At 36.0% G+C, this 19,401-nt stretch overlaps 1 protein-coding gene across 1 annotated transcript in view; it reads left to right on the top strand.

Annotated features, from left to right (window-relative positions):
• Positions 1-2,672: 2,672 nt before the first annotated feature.
• The window catches only part of prickle1a (prickle homolog 1a), a 31,462-nt gene continuing 14,733 nt past the window's right edge, over positions 2,673-19,401 (top strand). Inside the window, exon 1 of the mRNA XM_058767867.1 lies at positions 2,673-2,996. The gene's annotated coding sequence lies outside the window, so the exon portion shown is untranslated. The remainder of the gene's footprint in view (positions 2,997-19,401) is intronic.

Genomic DNA, 19,401 nt, shown 5'->3' with positions numbered 1-19,401 from the left:
TTGAGTTGTGAAACTCAAGAAGAGACATAAGTGAGATTACTGGGACTTTTTGTGACATAAAACATCATAAGACATAAATCATAATTATGAGATAAAAATTCTAAATTATGAGATAGTCCATGTTGACTCACAAGATCATTAATCTGCATGTCATAATTTTGACTTCAGATCATAAAATGACTTCTTATAAAATGTATTCACAGCGCTTCACTTTTTCCACATTTTGTTATGTTACAGCCTTATTCCAAAATAGATTAAATTCATTATTTTCCTAAAAATTCTACAAACAATACTCCATAATGACAACATGAAAGAAGTTTGTTTGAAATCTTTGTAAATTTATTTAAAAATTGCCATGACACTCAAAATTGAGTTCAGGTGCATCCTGTTTCCACTGATCATCCTTGAGATGTTTCTACTTGATTGGAGTCCACCTGTGGTAAATTGAGTTGATTGGACATGATTTGGACAGGCACACACCTGTCTATATAAGGTCCCACAGTTAACAGTGCATGTCCGTGCACAAACCAAGCCATGAAGTCCAAGGAATTGTCTGTAGACCTCCGAGACAGGATCGTATCGAGGCACAGATCTGGGGAAGAGTTCAGAAAAATTTCTGCAGCATTGAAGGCTCACAGAAGCATGTAGTCTCTGTTTCCCTTAATGGAAGAAGTTTGAAACAACCAGGACTCTTCCTAGAGCTGGCCTCCAGGCCAAACTGAGCAATTGATGGAGAAGGGCTTTGGTTGGAGTAGTGACCAAGAACCTGATGGTCATATGTGAAGATGGGAGAAACCTGAAGGACAAACAACACTGCAACACTCCACCGATCTGGGCTTTATGGCCGTGTGGCCAAACTCAATCATCTCTTCAGTGAAGACACATGAAAACACACTTGGCATTTGCAAAACAGCACCTAAAGGACCCTCAATCTCTGAGAAACAAGATTATCTGGTCTGATGAACATTAATTCTAAGCATCATGTCTGAAGGAAACCAGCTCTGCTCATCTCCTGCAGAGTACCGTCCCAAAAGTAAAGTGTGCTGGTAGCAGCCTCATGCTGTGGGGCTGTTTTTCAGTGGCAGGGATTGAAGGACTCATCTGAGTAGAAGAAAAGCTCAGTGAACCAAAATATAGCGATAGCCTTAATGAAAACCCAGTCCAGAGCATTCAGAACCTCAGACTGGGCAGAAGGTTCACCTTCCAACAGGACAATGACCCTAAGCACACAGCAAGAGTGGCTTATAGACAACTCTGTGAATGTCCTTGAGTGGCCCAGCCACAGCCTGGGATTGAACCCAGTCAAATATTTCTGGAGAAACCTGAAAATGTGCGTCTGCCCCATCCAACCTGACAGAGCTTGAGAGGTGAAAAGAAGAATGGCAGATAATTGCCAAATGCTGATGCGTAAATCTTGTCGCATCATACCCAAAAAGACTTAAGGCTATAATTGGTGCCAAAGGTGTTTCAACAAAGTACTGAGCAAAGACTATGAATACTTATGTACATGTGATTTTTATTTGTATTTTTTTTTAATACATTTGCAAAGATTTCAAACAAACTTCATTCACATTGTCGTTATGGGGTATTGTTTGTGGAATTTTGAGGAAAATAATTAATTTAATCCATCTTGGAATAAGGCTGTAACATAATAAAATGTGGAAAAAGTGAAGCGCTGTGATATTTAAGTGGGTGAGTTGTTTACTTTATATTTAGTCAATGACGCCATTTTCTTTATTCAGGCCAGAGCTTGCACAAAAACAAGAGGCGGGATTCATTGCATGAACCAATCATATCCAATTATAGCGCAATGGAGGCATTGCCTCCTCTCACGTGACTTTCTCCATTCATATTCAATTACCCCCCACTAAACCCAAAGCAGATGAAATCAATAGCACCCTCAGTAAAGCTGTATTAATGGCATTTCATTGCAGATTTGGCAAACTATCGGTTTCTATTTATTTGCATAAATAGTTCGGTTTCTATTTATTTGCAGTGTTAAGCTATGTAGCTAATCACAAACACATCTGCTTATTTCTTAAACAGTAATTCTAACTGATCCGCTGTCGCGTTCAAGCCAGAATCCCAGAAAGACTTTTTGTTAAGGTGTTAAGGTGAATCATTTCTTTATAACAACACAATGTATATAAGAGATTCATTGTGCAGCGTAGATAATTGAATTGATTATCATTACAACTTTGTGAGATCACGATGAACTGAGTGATGCTTTTTGATGATTATAAAGGAAGCGTTATTTGCACCATAGCAATGGACAGTACAAATAATTTATATATATTTGAAATACTAAGGTTAAAGCACCCTCACTAATTTAAGAAGCACCCTCAGTGATTGGATTCTGGAGCCGGGCCTGACGCTATGGGGTCCCTGATAAAAGTCAATGGGCTGAGGGGTGTCAAACCGCCGCTGTAACTTTAGCTGCGGGTAAAAACGAGTGACTTTTATACTTTTAATATCATATTTAGTAATATTTGCGTTGTTTTATTCTTGTAATATCGATTATTTATCATCCAATTTATTTAGATTTTTTTTAATAGACACTGCCTCCCTTGCCTACTTGGAGGAAACGCCGCTGTGAGAAATGCTCAGCTGGAAATAATTACTATAGACTAATAATTACGGAGCGTTTAATACATCACACCTTAGCAAATGTAGTAAGATATTTGGGTCTTTCATACACACAGAATTTTGTGTGAACAGAATGCATAGTGTTAAAGTAGTGCGCGTCTGTGCGCGCTCACGTGACGCACGCGGACGCGCAGCTGTGTGACTGCGCGCAGGAGGGACCCAAACCTCCCCAACACACTCGCTCAAAAACACACTCATTCCCACTCATCTGTGTGCGCGTTTCACCTCAGATATGCGGTTTAAAGCTCCGGATCAACAGTGACCGACGCCAATGAGCGCGAACGCGGATCTGCTCTGCAAATAAACAGGATCTGTGCTGGAAAAGGGATTTTTTGGGTTGAAATATTAGGGTAAGTTCTGATGTGTGGCGTTTAATAAGTGTGTGAAAGACTGACGGATACATAGTGTGGTTGAATCTTTTGCTTTTTGTGATATTCGCATTCAGAGACAGCTTGAGTTATTAGCGGCGTTTGAATGTGGAGAAACTCTGGAAAAGCTCAAAGGGAAAGTGTCCCAAGAGCTTCTGCTCTATTTCTAAACTCATTATCCAGGTCATTCTTTAAGAAAGGGCTAGAGACACTGTGTACAAAAGCATTTCTTGCATGTGTGTCCAAGAGTTTGGACTCAGCTGTGCCTGTCACTTCAGTGACAACTGGTCTGCAACCCAGAAAACTGAGGGTTATCTACCATCTCCAGCTTAACCAGAAGGGGTTTGATGTTAATCTTCAGAGTTTTTCCATTAAGTTCCTCAAGGGCTGCTCCTCATGCTTTTTACTTCACGTCACTGATCGGTATCGCTGCCTTTTTATAGACACTCTTAACAAAGGTTCTTCATGGCATCAGTGGTTCTTCATGGCATCAGTGGTTCCATGAAGAGCCGTTGACATCCATTGATTGCATAAAAGGCTCTTTATAGTGGAAAATGGTTCTTTAGATTATTACAAATTTTCTTCACACTAAGAAAAACATGGATCTTCTAAGAACTGTTGTTTGAAAGGATCTTTGAGGAACCAAAAATGGTTCTTCTATATGGCATCACCCCTATCTGGAGTGCTGGGATTGATAGCTTCATGAAGAACATCTATGGAACTTTCCATTGCATAGAAGGTTCTTTATTGTGGAAGAAGTTTATTTAGATTCTTTACACTATGAAAATAATGGTTCTTTTAAGAACTGTTCACTGAAAGGTTCTTTGGGGAACCAAACACGGTTCATAGTGACCATGACCATCAAAACAGTCGTCCATAAGCTATGTTTTGCTATATTGCGAACTTGTATGATATTTGTGCATGAAAAACAGACCAAAAGTACATTTTCTCAACTGCAGCTCTCAAATCTGCGTTTGACATCAAATGCATGACATTTTTTGATTCTGAACTCAGAAGAACTTAGATGTTTGTTCCTCACGTAAATCCATATGACTTCTGAAGACTTATAGTGCATAAATCATATGGACTACTGTTATACAACTTTTGTGGTGCTTTTATGTTATTTTTAGCAACTAGATAGCCACTTCTTTGGATGTAAATAATTGCTTTTGCATTTGTTTATTAATCTGAATGCAAAAGAACTTAAATTTGGGTTTGTTCCTCATGTACATCCATCATATGACTTCTGAAGACTTGGAATATAGTGCATAAATCATGTGGACTACTGTTATACAACTTTTGTGGTGCTTTTGTTATTTTTAGGAACTTGATAGTCTTCGGTGCATGTAAATCATTGCTTTTGCATTTGTTTATGAATCTGAATGCAAAGGAACTTAAATTTGGATTTGTTCCTCATGTAAATCCATCATATGACTTCTGAAGACTTGGATTTCTGTGCTGCATGAAGAATCTTCAGAATCTCTTCTTTTCTATTCCAACGGCTGGCCAAAAGGTTTGGACTGGAAAAACAGGCCAAATGTTCATTTTTCCGTGAACTATCTGTTTATTCTATCCGTTTTACCGCAGTTTGAGCCAGAAGGGAAGTTGAAATCAGATTTAGCGTGGTACAGTAGGAGTTTATCTTCACTGATATCTATGACAGCAGTCATGAAGCCGTTTGCTCGGGTGCCAGCTGGCAGAGATCGGGCCCCACAGGGGAGCACAAATGTCAACAGGACTCAGTTTCCATATGGAGACGCGTTCAGCCACATGAGGCTTTGAGAGACACATTCTCTCCTCGCCCCGTTGAAATGAGATCAAGACGATGCCCAAAAGCTTTCGGGAGAAACTGATAGATCTGTTCTCTGCATTGATGTGTGCTTGAAATAATTAGTGGTCAGTAAGTGATCTTTGATTTAAGCTCGAGTTCTTAAAAGTGTGTTAAGTCTAAATGATTTTACACTTGGTCAGCGTGAGGTGAAGTAGTTGAGATGGTGGCGCTCTCTAGTGTTGGTGTGAGGCGGCGCATGCAGACCTGCAGGGGAAACGGAGTGATATTTTTAGTGACCGACTGAAGTCAAGGATGAATAAGCCTTGTTTTAGTGTACTGCAATACACCTTTAGTGGGGTTTTTCTTCTTGGATAAAGGCCTTTTGGTTTTCCACCAGGCCCACTAGACTTCCAGTGATTTAACATGATTCAACTTCCCAACTTAAAATGAATCAACATGAAGAAAAACAAGACGAGAAGCAGGGTTCTTGGAAAACCTGGAAATATGAGGAAGACTCGTTTCAAAAGTGTGATTTCTAGACTTGGAGAAGAAAAAAAATGTTTTGTTTTTTTTTTTTGTAATGAATATCATTCTGAAATGTAATGATTTTAGGCAGGCTTTGAATATAGCTGTGGACAAAACTTCCTGTGATTTAAAACACACACAACAACTTTAAATTAATCTAAAACGACAACAAAAATCTAGATATTTCTTATTTTAATTGGCTCCCTCAATGGCTGTTTTTTGCCTTTTGAAGAACAAGAATTCCCACAGTCTTGGGCTTTAAACCTAATTTTAAAAGTGTGATTTCTAGACCTGGAAAAGTCAGAAAAATTCATATAATCTTATCATTTTTATAATGAACACACATTTTTGTAGTTATATCAAGATCTAAAGCATTTTATCAGGTAGAAATTGTGAGTTAAAAAGGGAAAGCCATTGTCAATTCATTGGTTAAACCTTGAGACATCTTCTAAAACTTTTGGGATTCTGAAATGTAATTATTTTAATTAGTAATTATTTTAGGCAGACTTTGAATATTGCTGTGGACAAAACCTTTAATGACTTAAAATGCTTTAAATTAAAACAAAACCAGTTAAAGCAAGTACAGAAAACCTGGAAAACTCTGAGCATGTTTTATTACAAATATACATTTTAATATTTATGTCCAAAAAAACAAAAACAAATTTTATATATATACATATATAAGGGAAAACATTTTTTTTTTCTGCTTTCCAACAAATGATTAGAAATATAATAGCAGTTTTCTTAGAAAGTGTGCTTCAACAAGGCTATTAGGAGATTGTAGAACTGCAAATAGTCCAAATAACAGCTTTGCTGGTTTTCCATTGCTCACAAACACTTGGCATTTTCACCTGTCATGTAGGAGTTGTGTATGATGGTGTTAATGTGCGTGTTTGGCGTGAGATTACAGGGCTGCTCTTGCACACAGATGGAGCGTTCACTGTGAGTGTATGTGGCAGTCGGCCATAAGACTCCAGCATGAAGTCCTCGTGCCAGTGTGTGTTGATTTAACGGCTCAAACACAGAGCGCTGCTTGTGTCCAGCTAAACGAATCACAGCTCTGCGTTCACGTCAACCGCTCCGACAGGCTTTACAGAGACGACTGACTGAACTCCTCAAGTACGAATAACAGCGTCTTTCACGAACGAGCGCTGGACAGACGGCAGGACTGCTGATGCATTCAGATGGTGTCAGAACGATGGGATTTATGGGATGAACAGCAGGGCCAGAGGGAATATGAGGGGTTTTGTTAAGTCGAGGTGTGTCTGTAATGGTGGAAACTCATTATTAATGTTGACTTGGTTCATCAGTGTTATGTGTTGATGAAGAATCACCTAGAAACATGTTGATAAAAACAATCTTTTAGCTGGTTCATCACGAGGCGTGTGCAGCTAGTTTCCTGTTTATATAGATATACAAACAAAGCATAGATTATCTACATAATCCGCATGCTTTGTATGGGTGCATATGCATGTGTGTGTGTGTGTGTGTGTATGAACAGAAACGCCTCTTGAATGAAAACTGTGCAACCCAATGTCGCAAAAAGACTTGTATATGTAATATAGTTGAATTTTCAGGTATGAAGTGTATCATGATTTTTCTTTTTTTTTTAGCTGACAAGACATTCAAGACTAAATTATTCGTTTAAAGTCAGAGTGATATTAAAACTGATTTACTGTGTTTTATGGAAGTCATGTTTTTTATCATCTGAAACATGCTGTGATTTATATTATGCAATTAACATCAATTAGCATTCCATCACTTGCTCACCAATGGAAGTGAATGGGTGCCATCAGAATGAGAGTCCAAACAGCTGATAAAAGCATCACAAGTAATTCACACCACTCCAGTCCATCAGTTAACATCTGGAGAAGTGAAAAGCAACGTGTTTGTAAGAAATCGTGTCATTAAGACGTTTCTAACTTCAAACCGTCCATAATCCATAATAACACTTCTTCAAGTGAAAAAGTGCATCTCCTGTTGACTATCACATCAAAATCCAGCCACATATTTGTTTAGAGCTGTTTTGGACTGTTTTGATTCGTGCAGATTTCTCTCCTGATTCAGACCAGAACACTTTCTCACTGGAGGAAGCGTTATTATGGACTCTATGGTATTTTAGTTAGAAACATCTTAATGCTGGATTTGTTTCAGCTTTTGTCTTCTCCAGATGTTAACTGATGGACTGGAGTGGTGTGGATTACTTGTGATGTTTTTATCAGCTGTTTGGACTCTCATTCTGACGGCACCCATTCACTTCCATTGCTGAGACACTGATGCAGTGAGACATTTCTACAAATCTGATGAAGAAACACACTTGGACAGCTTGAATGTGAGCACATTTTCATGTTTGGCTGGAACGATTCCTTTAAATTTGTGAGGTGGAGTGAGTGGAACTAAAATACATGTTTATAGTGTGATTCGGTTAAATATCCTGTTTCTCTTGGATATAAGTTATATTATGAAAATAAAATGCATTTCATGTTGACTTTAATCAGCTCTGTGAAATCAAAGTCTGATGTAGTTTCCTATCGAGAACGAGTGATAAAAGCCTCATTAGCCTCGACTTTCTCATGGATTACTTGGCAGTGAAAAGTCCGATTTGTGTTCAGGCCTCATTAGCACAGGATCAATCCCAGACTGATTATATTTGGCCGCGGCGAGCGTACGGGATCCTGCTGTCGCCGACACATGCTACGCATTATTCTACTCAGATTACAGCAGGCTGGTTTCTTTTTCATAGCGTGTGCCGCATGATGCAGCGGATGTGGATATTGAGGCCTCCCTGCCAGCTAGAATTGTGGGAAATAATTAACAGGCCGCTTCGTTTGACTGCTATATCCATATGTTGAGTTGTGTGTGTTCATACTGTATGTGGCTTCCTGACTGTGTTTGATGGAGGATGTGGTGAGGTGAGGTCAAAGGTCATGCTACAGGTGGGTCAATATTGACAGAGTGACACAGTGAGGACAGTGAGACCGTGTGTGTGTGTGTGTGTGTTCAGACAGACAGACAGACGGAGGTGATCAAAGCGCAGGAGTTTGTTTGGAAGACTCACACTGTCTTCCTGCTCAAGGCTGAAAGAAAACATTAGAACAGCAGAAAACCAGATGTGTACACACACACACACACACACACACACACACAAAATGATTCCACACATGCTTGTTCTTTCGACATGTTTCTGTGAACATGTTACTCATCTTTATTTATGGATCTTATTTATTGTGAACAGATTTTAACACTGCAGTTGCGCAATTAAAAATGCAGTTTTCTATGCATTTGCAATAACAATATTTAAATTGTGTGGGGAAAAGAAATATAAATATTTTTTCCTTCTGGACATGTATTTATACAGCTTAAATAAATAAACAAATAACTTTATATATTTTGATTTGTATGCATCAGTATAACATCACATTAAAATGAAAAGCATTTAAAATGTTCAAACATTTAAAACATTAAGTGATTCAAACCAAAAAAAATTTAAAAATGCAGCATTCACATTGTCGCTTTATTTCAATGCAAAATTATATATATTTATGTTTTTATGCTAATCAATTATGTAATGGAAATATAAGCACTGGCTAATGGGGGTTTATTTGCATTTGCCTGAAGAAAGCCTGTTTTTTGTTTTGTTTACATTGTTTATATTTTGCATTTACACTTTTATCAATATATATTTTTTTACAATAGATATTTTTCTGAAATCTGAAAATCATGTTGATTTATGAAAATTATTTCTTGTTTTACTTAAATACTTTCTCATCAGTGTTATTTTAGTATCAATGAGATACTATTATATTTTTTATTAATATTTAGAATTATTTTGAATGTTTGTATTTTAAATAAATGCATATATCTGTATGGTTTTTTTTAATTAATTTTTATTTCAGTTTAAGGTTTAGTTATTTTAGTACATCAAGTTAAAGTAAATGAAAAACAGCTAATATAAAATTAGCTTTTTTTTTTTTTTTTTTTAAATATATGGTTTTAGTTGTAGTTCACTATAATGATCCTGCATCTGTTATAGCCTGAGATGATATTAAAATAGAATCAAATTACTTTGGATGTAAAAATAGGTTTATAAAATTAAAATTAAGAGCTGCTGTATGAACTGATCAGGTTTTCTGTAGCGAGCGCAGGAGCCGATGAGCCGTTTGTTTTTATGAAGTGAAACTCATTCTCCATTGATTCACATTTGAATTTGGATCAAAAGGTTGGGAACGGCTGACCTTTAGGCTCAGTAAAGTGAAATATAACTCAAAGGCACATGAGGGGGCTGGTAAGCAGCAATCAAACCTGCTTCTAAAGGGCCACTATGGGACCAGAAGTCAAAGGTCACAGGCCGCCACACCTCCGTAGCTCTTAACCATTGCCATGGTCAGTTGGTGTGTCGCCACTTTGGGTCAAATCTATTACGAGCCCCGTTTAATGACGCTGACGTTGGTTTTGAGGGGGATTGTGGGTAGTTTAGGCCGTACCTGAGGGCGACATCTGCATCAGAGAGTTAAGAAGAACCTCATCAGAGATCTGAGAGGGATTTTGGGGGGTTTCAGGGCAAGGCTGTAATTCAGGGCCTCTTTTTCCTCTTGGTTTTGGCTTTACTGCTTCCCTTAATGATTTAAATGCTGCCCAATTAAGTGCGTCTCAACTGCAGCGTGAAGTGCATGCTTTAATGACTTCATGTGCTCAATTAAGAGCGTATGATGGAGCACTTCTCCCAGGAATCTTAATGAGCCCACGCTGGGAAGAGGTCAAACACTTTTGAAAGTCTTTTCCACCTTTTTTTTAATGCTCTGCTCAAAGTTTGTGGCCGATATCACTCATGTGTAACGGTTTGAGTGTGTGTTGTGCTCATTTACCAGTGAACCTCAAGAAAACATGTCCAGGTCACGTTTCATAGCAAAATGAAATTATATTTGAAAGAAAATTAGCATTCTAACATTATTTTCATGATAGATAATCACCCAAATTCTCATTACTGTGATCCATCTGAATATTTTACTTTTACATATTTTTATAATTCATATTCTGCGTGATGATTGTTATTAGATCAATTCTCATAACTGTAGTAGTCATTTTTACAGTATTAACATTCATTTAAAAGAGCATAAATTGAAAGCATTGAAACAAGACCATGCTGTTTAAATTTTTATATATATATATATATACTTTTTTTTCATTATTCTTTTTCAGCAACACCCGGGTCCTTCTCCTTTTTTTTGTAATTTTCATTTGTTCTCAGTGGTGATTGTCATTGGATTGATTTTTCGTTACTGTCATCAATAGTCATTTTTACAGTATAGAGTAAAAATGATTTAAAATGGCATAAATGAAAGGCAATAAAAATGTATTTAACAAGCATACGTTAAAAAACAAGTATGACCATGCTGTATAAATACTTTTTATGTTTTAATATATATTATTTATATATAATTTAATATATTTGTATATTGTTAAAATATTTTTTTGCATTTTATAATTCTTTTTTTTTTTTGCCAATGAAAATTGAAGGTAAATGTACTCTATTGTCATAAAAAAAAAAAATCATAATGGACCTAAAACAGGCTTAAGCTTCTTTGAACGAAATAGAATAGTATTTTGGTGACATAACCTGCAGGTTTCCTTTAATTCTTGAGTGTGACTTTAGAGAATGCCAGTTTGAGAGCATCTGATTGTCTTGCTGCTGTTTCTACAGATGAACTGAATATCAGGATTGTGTGTAAGTTACTGTCTTTGTTGTGTGAGTAAACCGTTACATTGTCACTAAACTGTCAGCACAAAACACCACTCGACCTCGCTGGCCTCTCTGACCGTGTGTGTGTGTGTGTGTGCAGACAGCCACACGGTCATTGTGTGCTTCTAGTGTCCTCTATAAAGCAGCTTCCTGCTCGTAACACCCCGGGGTGCTGCTGTGTCCAGCCCTCTTTGTTCACATCAGCTCTGCTCCTAACGCCGGAGATGTGCCGTCTGTAGAGTTAAAGCTTCTGTACATCTCTGCGTGCCAGTTTGCTAATGAATATGAGCCCAAGTCAATGAGAAAAATAAGGTTTTCTGAGACAAACTGTGATATATGTTTGACAAAGTCTAGTCTGAAAGTTTTAAAACTAGTTTTAAAACTGCTTAAAGTCTTTAGAAGGTGATTTAGGCTTCATGTAGAGATACATAGTGATTGTTTGTATGATAAAGCCAACATTATTGATGAGTTTTTAGGAGATCGAACATCTCCTGAACTCCAAAGTCAAGTTTCATCTCAAGTATTACTTGGTTTTTTAATAGCTCTATATAGTTTTTTACTTTTTATTATAGTTTTTTTGATGTCTTCATAGTTTGTCATTTTTATTAGTTTTAGTTTTTTTTTTTTTTTTTTTAATATCCAGGTTTTTTAAATTAATTTTTAAAATGTTTATATAGTTTTTAATATTTTAATGAGGCTTTTAATATATACTTAATTTTTTTTTTATTTTACTAAAAGGTTTAGTACTTTTCATGTTTTTTGTCATTAATATCGTTTTTTTTTTACTAGTTTTTTAAATGTCTATATAGGTTTTGTTAATATTATTAATGAGATTTTAAATATACATTTTAATTTTTATATTTGTAGTAAAATGTTTAGTACTTTCTTGTTTCTGTAATTTTTATTAGGTTTTTTATATCTCTATATAGTTTTTTAATTTATTCATTTTTTTAATGGCTGAATAGCTTTTGTCATTTTTTTTAAATGTCTATAATTTTAAGCTAAACAAAAATTTGAAATATTGCTTTGCCAACTGGCTGAAATAAGTATAAGTATGTTTTTGTTGTTGTTTTTTATTTCACTTAATATTTAGTTTCAATTTCAAGTAATACAAATATTTTATGGATTTATTTAACGGTTAAAAACCCTGCATTCATAGTACACTGAAAAAAAATGATAATCAAAAAATGATAAAGGTGATTTTAAAGTCAAAAATATTATTTAAAATCACTTAAGCAACCAATATACATAAATTTATACCAACAAAACAGACCTTTTTCAGTAGTTCAGTTGAAGCTTATATGAAATTAGTCTTAGCAAGGTCAAATGTTATTGGCAAACCTTAAGGTGGTCGACCAAAGATGACTTTTGGTATCATTTGGATTCAGTTTTGCTCGATTCTACACTAAATAAAGTGATTTCTGTGGGTGTCTGACCGGCGTTTGGCAGTGATAATCTCTCTAAGTCAATATCAGGCTGCAACAGTTGACCTCTCGCTATTCTTTAGGATCGCGGCCATTGCTTTTTACAGTAGGATAACAGCACTTTATTGTTCTTTATGGCCGTTCCTTTGTTAGGACTGTGTTCTGATAACGGCCATTGGCACGTCATTAAAGTCCCAGAACAGCCTCGCTTTTATGATAAGGAGTGGACACAACTGAGGTCTATCTGCAACAATAGCTGCTAACAGTCATAAATAGCAGCCAAACTCAGGGCCATCGCACCAGTCTGACCCTCAAAGACCAGCCACCCAAAGCATGCTGGGATATCTAGAGCCAATACACATAGCCTGACCCCAAGATCCGGAGCGCTTTGAGAAAATCACAAATTTGAGTGGATTATTGAATCACCATACTTGTATATCATAATGCTTATGTTGTATCCCAACACTCGTTAAAATATTTAGGCTTAAATTTGAGTTTGAATATCAAATTAAATGATATTTTACTAGAAACGGATAAAGGGAATGCCGTGGCTTTGGTGCTTCTAGACTTAAACTCTGCATTTGATATGGTTCACCACAATATCTTGATTTCCAGGTTGGAGAGCTGTGTTGGGTTACAGGGAAAGGTATTGAAATGGTTTCAATCTTTTTTAACTAACAGAAGCTTTAGTGTTTCTATTGGCCAACATAGTTCGTCCTCACACCCACTTGCTTGTGGGGTGCCACAGGGCTCAATTCTTGCTCCAGTTTTATTCTCTCTATTCATGCTGTCAATGGGTGCTATCTTTGAGAAATATGGAGTGTCTTTCCATCTTTATGCGGATGATACTCAGCTGTATTTTCCCTTGCAGCATAAAAGTAAAGAATGCTTAGGACCTCTGTTAAATTGTCTAAACGAATTACAAATATGGTTAAAGCAGAATATTTTAGTGTTAAACGAGAACAAAACCGAAATCATTTTGTTTGGTTCAAAGTCATATGAAGAGTATGCTCTTCATTTTGGACATCTCTCTTCCTACTTTACACCCTGTGCTAAAAATCTTGGTGTTCTTTTTGATTGCAACCTGGGTTTTGAGAAACAAATTAGTGCAGTGATCAAATCAAGTTTCTTCCACTGTTTATGTAAAACAGTTTGAACAGATTATCCACTTGTTTGTTGTCAGATTACTGTAACTCACTATACTATGGTATAAGTCAGTCTTCTATAATGTGTTTACAGATGGTCCAAAATGCTGCTGCAAGATTGATTAGGCAGACGAAGGTTTGACCACATCACACCACTAAACTGGTTACCAGTCAAATCTAGAATTACTTTTAAAATTTTAACTTTTGTTTTTAAATCTCTGTAAAATCAAGCTCCATCATATCTCTCCGAGGCAATCTCTATTTATAAACCAAATAGGTCCCTAAGATCCAGTAATCTTGGCCTCCTCTCGGTTCCTAGATCTAGGTTCCATTGCAGAGGTGATCGAGCCTTCGCTGTTGCTGGTCCTAGTCTATGGAACAAATTACCAGCTTCTATCAGAGCTCCGCCCTCTTTGCCTGTATTTAAATGTTGGCTTAAAAAACATCTTCTGTCAATAGCTTTTGTCTAGCCATGTCAATTGTATTGTTATGCTGTGTTTTGATGTTCTGTTGTCTCTTATCTGTTTTATTTTAGTTGTATTGTACAGCACTTTGGATCAACTGGTAGTTGTGTGAAAGTGCTTTATAAATAAAGAAAGAAAGAAAGAAGAAGAAAACTCCCATCCATTTGGATTACACCGTTTTAACATAAACTGATAAACTTAATGTGATGCATATTTACAGAAATGAAACTGGCCAGATTTTTGTAATAATGCTAATAAACTGAATGTGTTTCAAACACACAATTTATATATTTAATATCAATAAATCCAATTTGTTTCATTCCCATAAGTTTTAACCCATTGAAAACTGCTTGTTCCACAGCTAAATATAATTTAACCAATTTTCATATTTTTAACTGAATAAATTGAATTCTTTACACAGTTTTAGTCAAAATGATTTATTTATTTATTTTGAGTGCAGAAATCTTACGTGTTTCACTTACGTGTGACAAAAAAAATATGCATCACTTTATGTTTATTAGTTTTAAAACAAAATGTGTGTAATATGTGTAATCCAAATGTTTATTCATCTGGCCTATATTGGCCTTTTGGTTGAATTTATGTCAATTCTGAATGACATGCCATTTGCCAAAACAAATGTCTAAATTTTAGTATTTAACGAAAAAAAAAATGTATGAATAATTTCTGAATAAGTATTTCTGAATAATTTTGCAGTGTTTTTTTTCTGTCTTTTTTTTTTTTTTTGGTCTATATTGGCTTTTTGGCAATTTTTAATGGGAAACATTTCAGAAAAAAATAACTAAATATAAAAGTATTTATGAATAATTTTCCCTGGACAAACTCATTTTCTCACTCTGTATTTTTGTCTTGTTTTCTATTACAAATATCCATTTTGTTTTAACATTAACAAACCAATAAAAACAAGATTTCTTATGGCATCTTGCATCCCAGGTAAATGCATTTTGATTTAAAGGGATAGTTCACCCAAAAATTAAAATTCTGTCTGGAGGGTCAGAAAGCTCTTGGATTTCATCAAACATATCTTAATTTGTGTTCAGAAGATGAACGAAGGTCTTACGGGTTTGGAACGACATGAGGGTGAGTAATTAATAACAGAATTTTAATTTTTGGGTGAACTATCCCTTTAAATCAAATTGCATTTACTTGCCATACGAAATCTTGTTTTTATTGGAGTGTTAATGTTAAAACAAAATGGATATGTGTAATCCACCCCCAATCTATATTGTTTTATTGGTTGATTTAATGGCAATTCTGAGTGAAAAACGTAATTTCCGAACAAATACCTAAATATTAAACCATTTTTACTGGGTAAAGTAATTTTATCACTCAGTGTTTTTATTGTTTTCTATTATAAATATCTAACATCTTAAATCAAGATGCATTCAGTTGTGAAACTAAATGGATGTAAAAACTAAATGGATATGTGTAATTCAAATCAATGCAAATGTTATATGCAATTCAACATAATCTTAAATTTAGGCCTAAATGTTTTATTAATTGAAAGTACATCAAAGTCCAAAAGGCCATGCTAACATTTCTATATCCCTGTTTTAATGGCAGAACTATACAGTCAAACCAAAATTATTCAGATATAATTTTTATATTTTTAACTAGTGCGTGCAGGACACTATAGTTAGTTAATTTATGTAAGTGAGGATAGCAAAATAAAGTGTGACATATTACACCCAAACATTCTTCTTACAGTGGACTACCAGTAAAATTAATATACAATAGGGATCAAAAATTATTCAGACACTTTGACCTGAGCATGTTTTTCTTAAGTGTTTTTCTTTAATTGCTAATGCGATCTTTTTCCACCACAGACTGAACAAAATGAAGCATCTCTTGGTAATTGATTGAGCTAAATTGGTTTTATCTAATTGTGTTCTTAAATTTAACAGCTGACAGCTATTCAACCCAATTCATTACACACCTTTCTATCAAAGTTATCTGACATTATCAATTATTTAGTTGACTAACTTTCAACTTTTTTTTAAATGCAGCTAAAATAAATTGTTTGCAACCACTTACCTTAAAAAAAAAACATAGCATAATTTTCTTTTTTTCAGTGTATAGCGAATAAACTGTGATAATGTGATAAATGTTGAAGGTGTCTGAATAAATTTTGGTTTGACTGTATGTCAATATGTACTCGTTTAACGGTCTACTACAGGAACACAGTCGTCCATGTGATAATTAGCCCACATTAAGAGTCTGAATTTAGGACGCTGTCAAATATGGGTCAATCCTATGGGGCCCGAGTCCTACAAGGGCCCTGGAGATCGTGTTAAAGCAGAATGTGACCGTAGCATTGGCCGCTAATGGCGGAGGCTCTTCAGTGTGAGTGTGTCCGGACACGCCGGGTCAAAGTGGCCTTTCTGTTTTACAGCCGAGAGGTTGGAGCCAGGTGTGAGGTGCTGTTTGAATCGCTGTGACCATGAGATTTACGACCCCTCTTGTGCTTAGAAAGGATCCCGGGTCAGGGATGTGTGACTTGTCCAGTTTTATATTCCACAGGAATCCTTGTTCAACCCTGAACTGTGAAAGAAGAGCTAAAGCCGTACGGCTGGCACATTAGCGTGATGGATTGGTCTATTTTCAGGGTCGTCCTGAAAACCAGGATAGATAGAGTTCTCATGTGAAGGGCTCTTCTCAAGGGTTTTGGGAAACCTTTGGTATTTTTGGCTCAGGAGTTTGTATAAATGACTTCATTCACATCCGTCAGTGTTTGCGGCGGTCGCTGACCTGGGATTTGACTCACTACAGCTCATTTATCAGGCGCTTTCTTGCTCAATATTGCTTAAAGTGCCACACAACAAAATAAATATTTTTAGCAGACGACTATAATCATGTTTTTCCGGTCTGTATTTTCTTTTTGGTTGAATTTATGACAATTCTGAGTGAAAAATGCCATTTTTAGAACAGACATGCTTAAAAATGACACTATTTATGAACCACTTCACTGGAAAAGGTGACTTTTTCACTCAGTATTTTTGTCTTTTTAGGACAAATATCTAAGATCTTAAATCAAGATGTGTTTATTTGAGATGCAAAATAACACAAGACGTTTTCTGAGAAATTGATCAAAGTTATCAAAAATATCTGCCAATGGGGTCAGAAAAATAAACTCCATTCAAAAGTGAAAACAGGTTTGTTTTTTGGACTCCAATGACCTTAACCAAATTTTATTTTGATACATTTCTCAGAAAATGAGACTTGTCGTTTTTGCATCTCAAGTAAATGTATGTAGAAAAATTTGATATTTGTACTGAAAAACAAGACAAATGTACACTTTTTGAGGTGAATATGAGGTGAACTAATATTTTAGTAGATAATGATAGTCTTTTTTTTCCAGTCTAAATTAACTTTTTGGTTGAATTTATGGCAATTCAGAGTGAAAAATGCCATTTTAGAACAAATGCATAAATATTACACTATCTATGAACCATTTCACTGGAAAAAGTGATTTTTTTCACTCAGTATTTTTAGTACAGATATCTAAGGTCTTAAATCAAGATGCATTTACTTGAAATGGAAAATAACATAAGAAGTCTTGTTTTCTGAGATACTGATCAAAGTTATCAAACAAATATTTTAATGAGGTAAGAAAAATTAACAATTCAAAAGTGAAAACAAGTATGTTTTTCAGACTCCAATGAAAAACTATGTTGCAATTGTTATTTGTGACCCAGGACTACAAAAGTGTCAATTTTGTGAAATCGGACAATATTTGGCTGAGATACAACTATTTGTAAATCTGGAATCTGAGGGTGCAAAAAAATCTAAATATTGAGAAAATCACCTTTAAAGTTGTGCAAATGAAGTTCTTAGCAAAGCATATTACTAATCAAAAATGAAGTTTTGAGATATTTATGGTAGGAAATTTACAAAATATGTTCATGGAACATGATCTTTACTTAATATCCTAATGATTTTTGGCATAAAAGAAAAATTGATAACTTTGACCCATACAATGTACTGTTGGCTATTGCTACAAATATAACCACGCTACTTATGACTGCTTTTGTGCTCCAGGGTTACATTTGAGGCCTGCATGAAGGACAATGTGGTTGAAGTGACCTTTTCCAGTTTCTCAAGCTGTGAATTTGTATGTAGAACCAAAAATGTAGCTGTTAGCTTCTTCAAAGTACCTCTGAAAGCCAATTATCATCCAGTTTGACCCCAAAGCAATTCCATTTCCATCTACAGTCTGACACTGTGGAATTGAAATGCCGTTTTTCAGTATGTGACGCAACGTTTCAGATGCATGAAAAGCCTCTTAGTAAGTCAGAGGGTTTGTTTATCTTTCGGCGAGCCGCTAATACGAGGGGGTGCGAATTCCCTCTTCCTCTTTGTTTCTCTAACACAAAGGGCTGTGCTTTGGACCGGCTCCTGCTGTGTTTGCACCTCTGTGGCCTTGAACGCAACAATGGCGTTGTCCTCCAAAAAACCTCTATGAGCACCATCCCATTACCAGCCCTTTTATTCAAGCCAGCGGTCGTAAAAAGCTTAGTGAGCGTTCGGGATCTGTTATAGGCAGTGGTAGGTTAGATTTGGTTTTGGGAAAATAGACAATTAAGATGGATTTAAGCCACAGTTGTTGCCCTGTTTGGTTCGGCAATTGGAGCCAACATCATTGGCCAATTAACCAAGCTGTTGAATCCGACACTTTTTGCACACCCCAAGGGAAGTTTCCATTTCATGAGCACAAAGTTGTTGGTTTGTACCTCACCGTTTGAGGTAACAACAAAGACCACCCTGGGTAGAAGAATCCAGTTTCATAACTTCCTCAAGCATCCCTCATTCAGGAAACCAATTCCTCGTCCTCCTGGACAGAGCACAAACTCTGGGCTTTGTTTGTTTAAACAACAGGAAGGTCTTCACCTTTAGCACATTCCACAGGAAATTAAGGCAGAATGAGGTAAACTGTCTCTCTAAGCAGGACCCTGAGGTTTTTGGGGTCAGTACTTGGGCAGCTGACTGTACGGCGCTCATAAAACGAGAATTAATTTCCATTCTTTAAGGCGTTTGGTTGCAGTCATCATCATTTTCCAGCTGTGTTCATTCAAAGAACTCCTGTAGGTTTGTTTTTCTGTCACATGTATGAAGGAAAAGCCTCGTTCCTCTGGGTCTCCTGGTGGTTTGGCAACTGTTCTTGCATTTCTAGTTTGGACTTCAGTACTAGCCTACCAAAAAGTGTATTTCCCCAAATGGTGCACATACTAACATCAAAACATTGGTATGGAAGTGGATTGGCTCTGATAGGGATGGCCTTTTTGATTTGCATGGTAAACGCT

Source organism: Onychostoma macrolepis, chromosome 25 (genome assembly GCF_012432095.1).
Source record: "Onychostoma macrolepis isolate SWU-2019 chromosome 25, ASM1243209v1, whole genome shotgun sequence".
Classification (NCBI taxonomy): Eukaryota; Metazoa; Chordata; class Actinopteri; order Cypriniformes; family Cyprinidae; genus Onychostoma; species Onychostoma macrolepis.
Note: the sequence above shows the minus strand (reverse complement) of the source record. Positions and strands in the feature narration are given on the sequence as shown.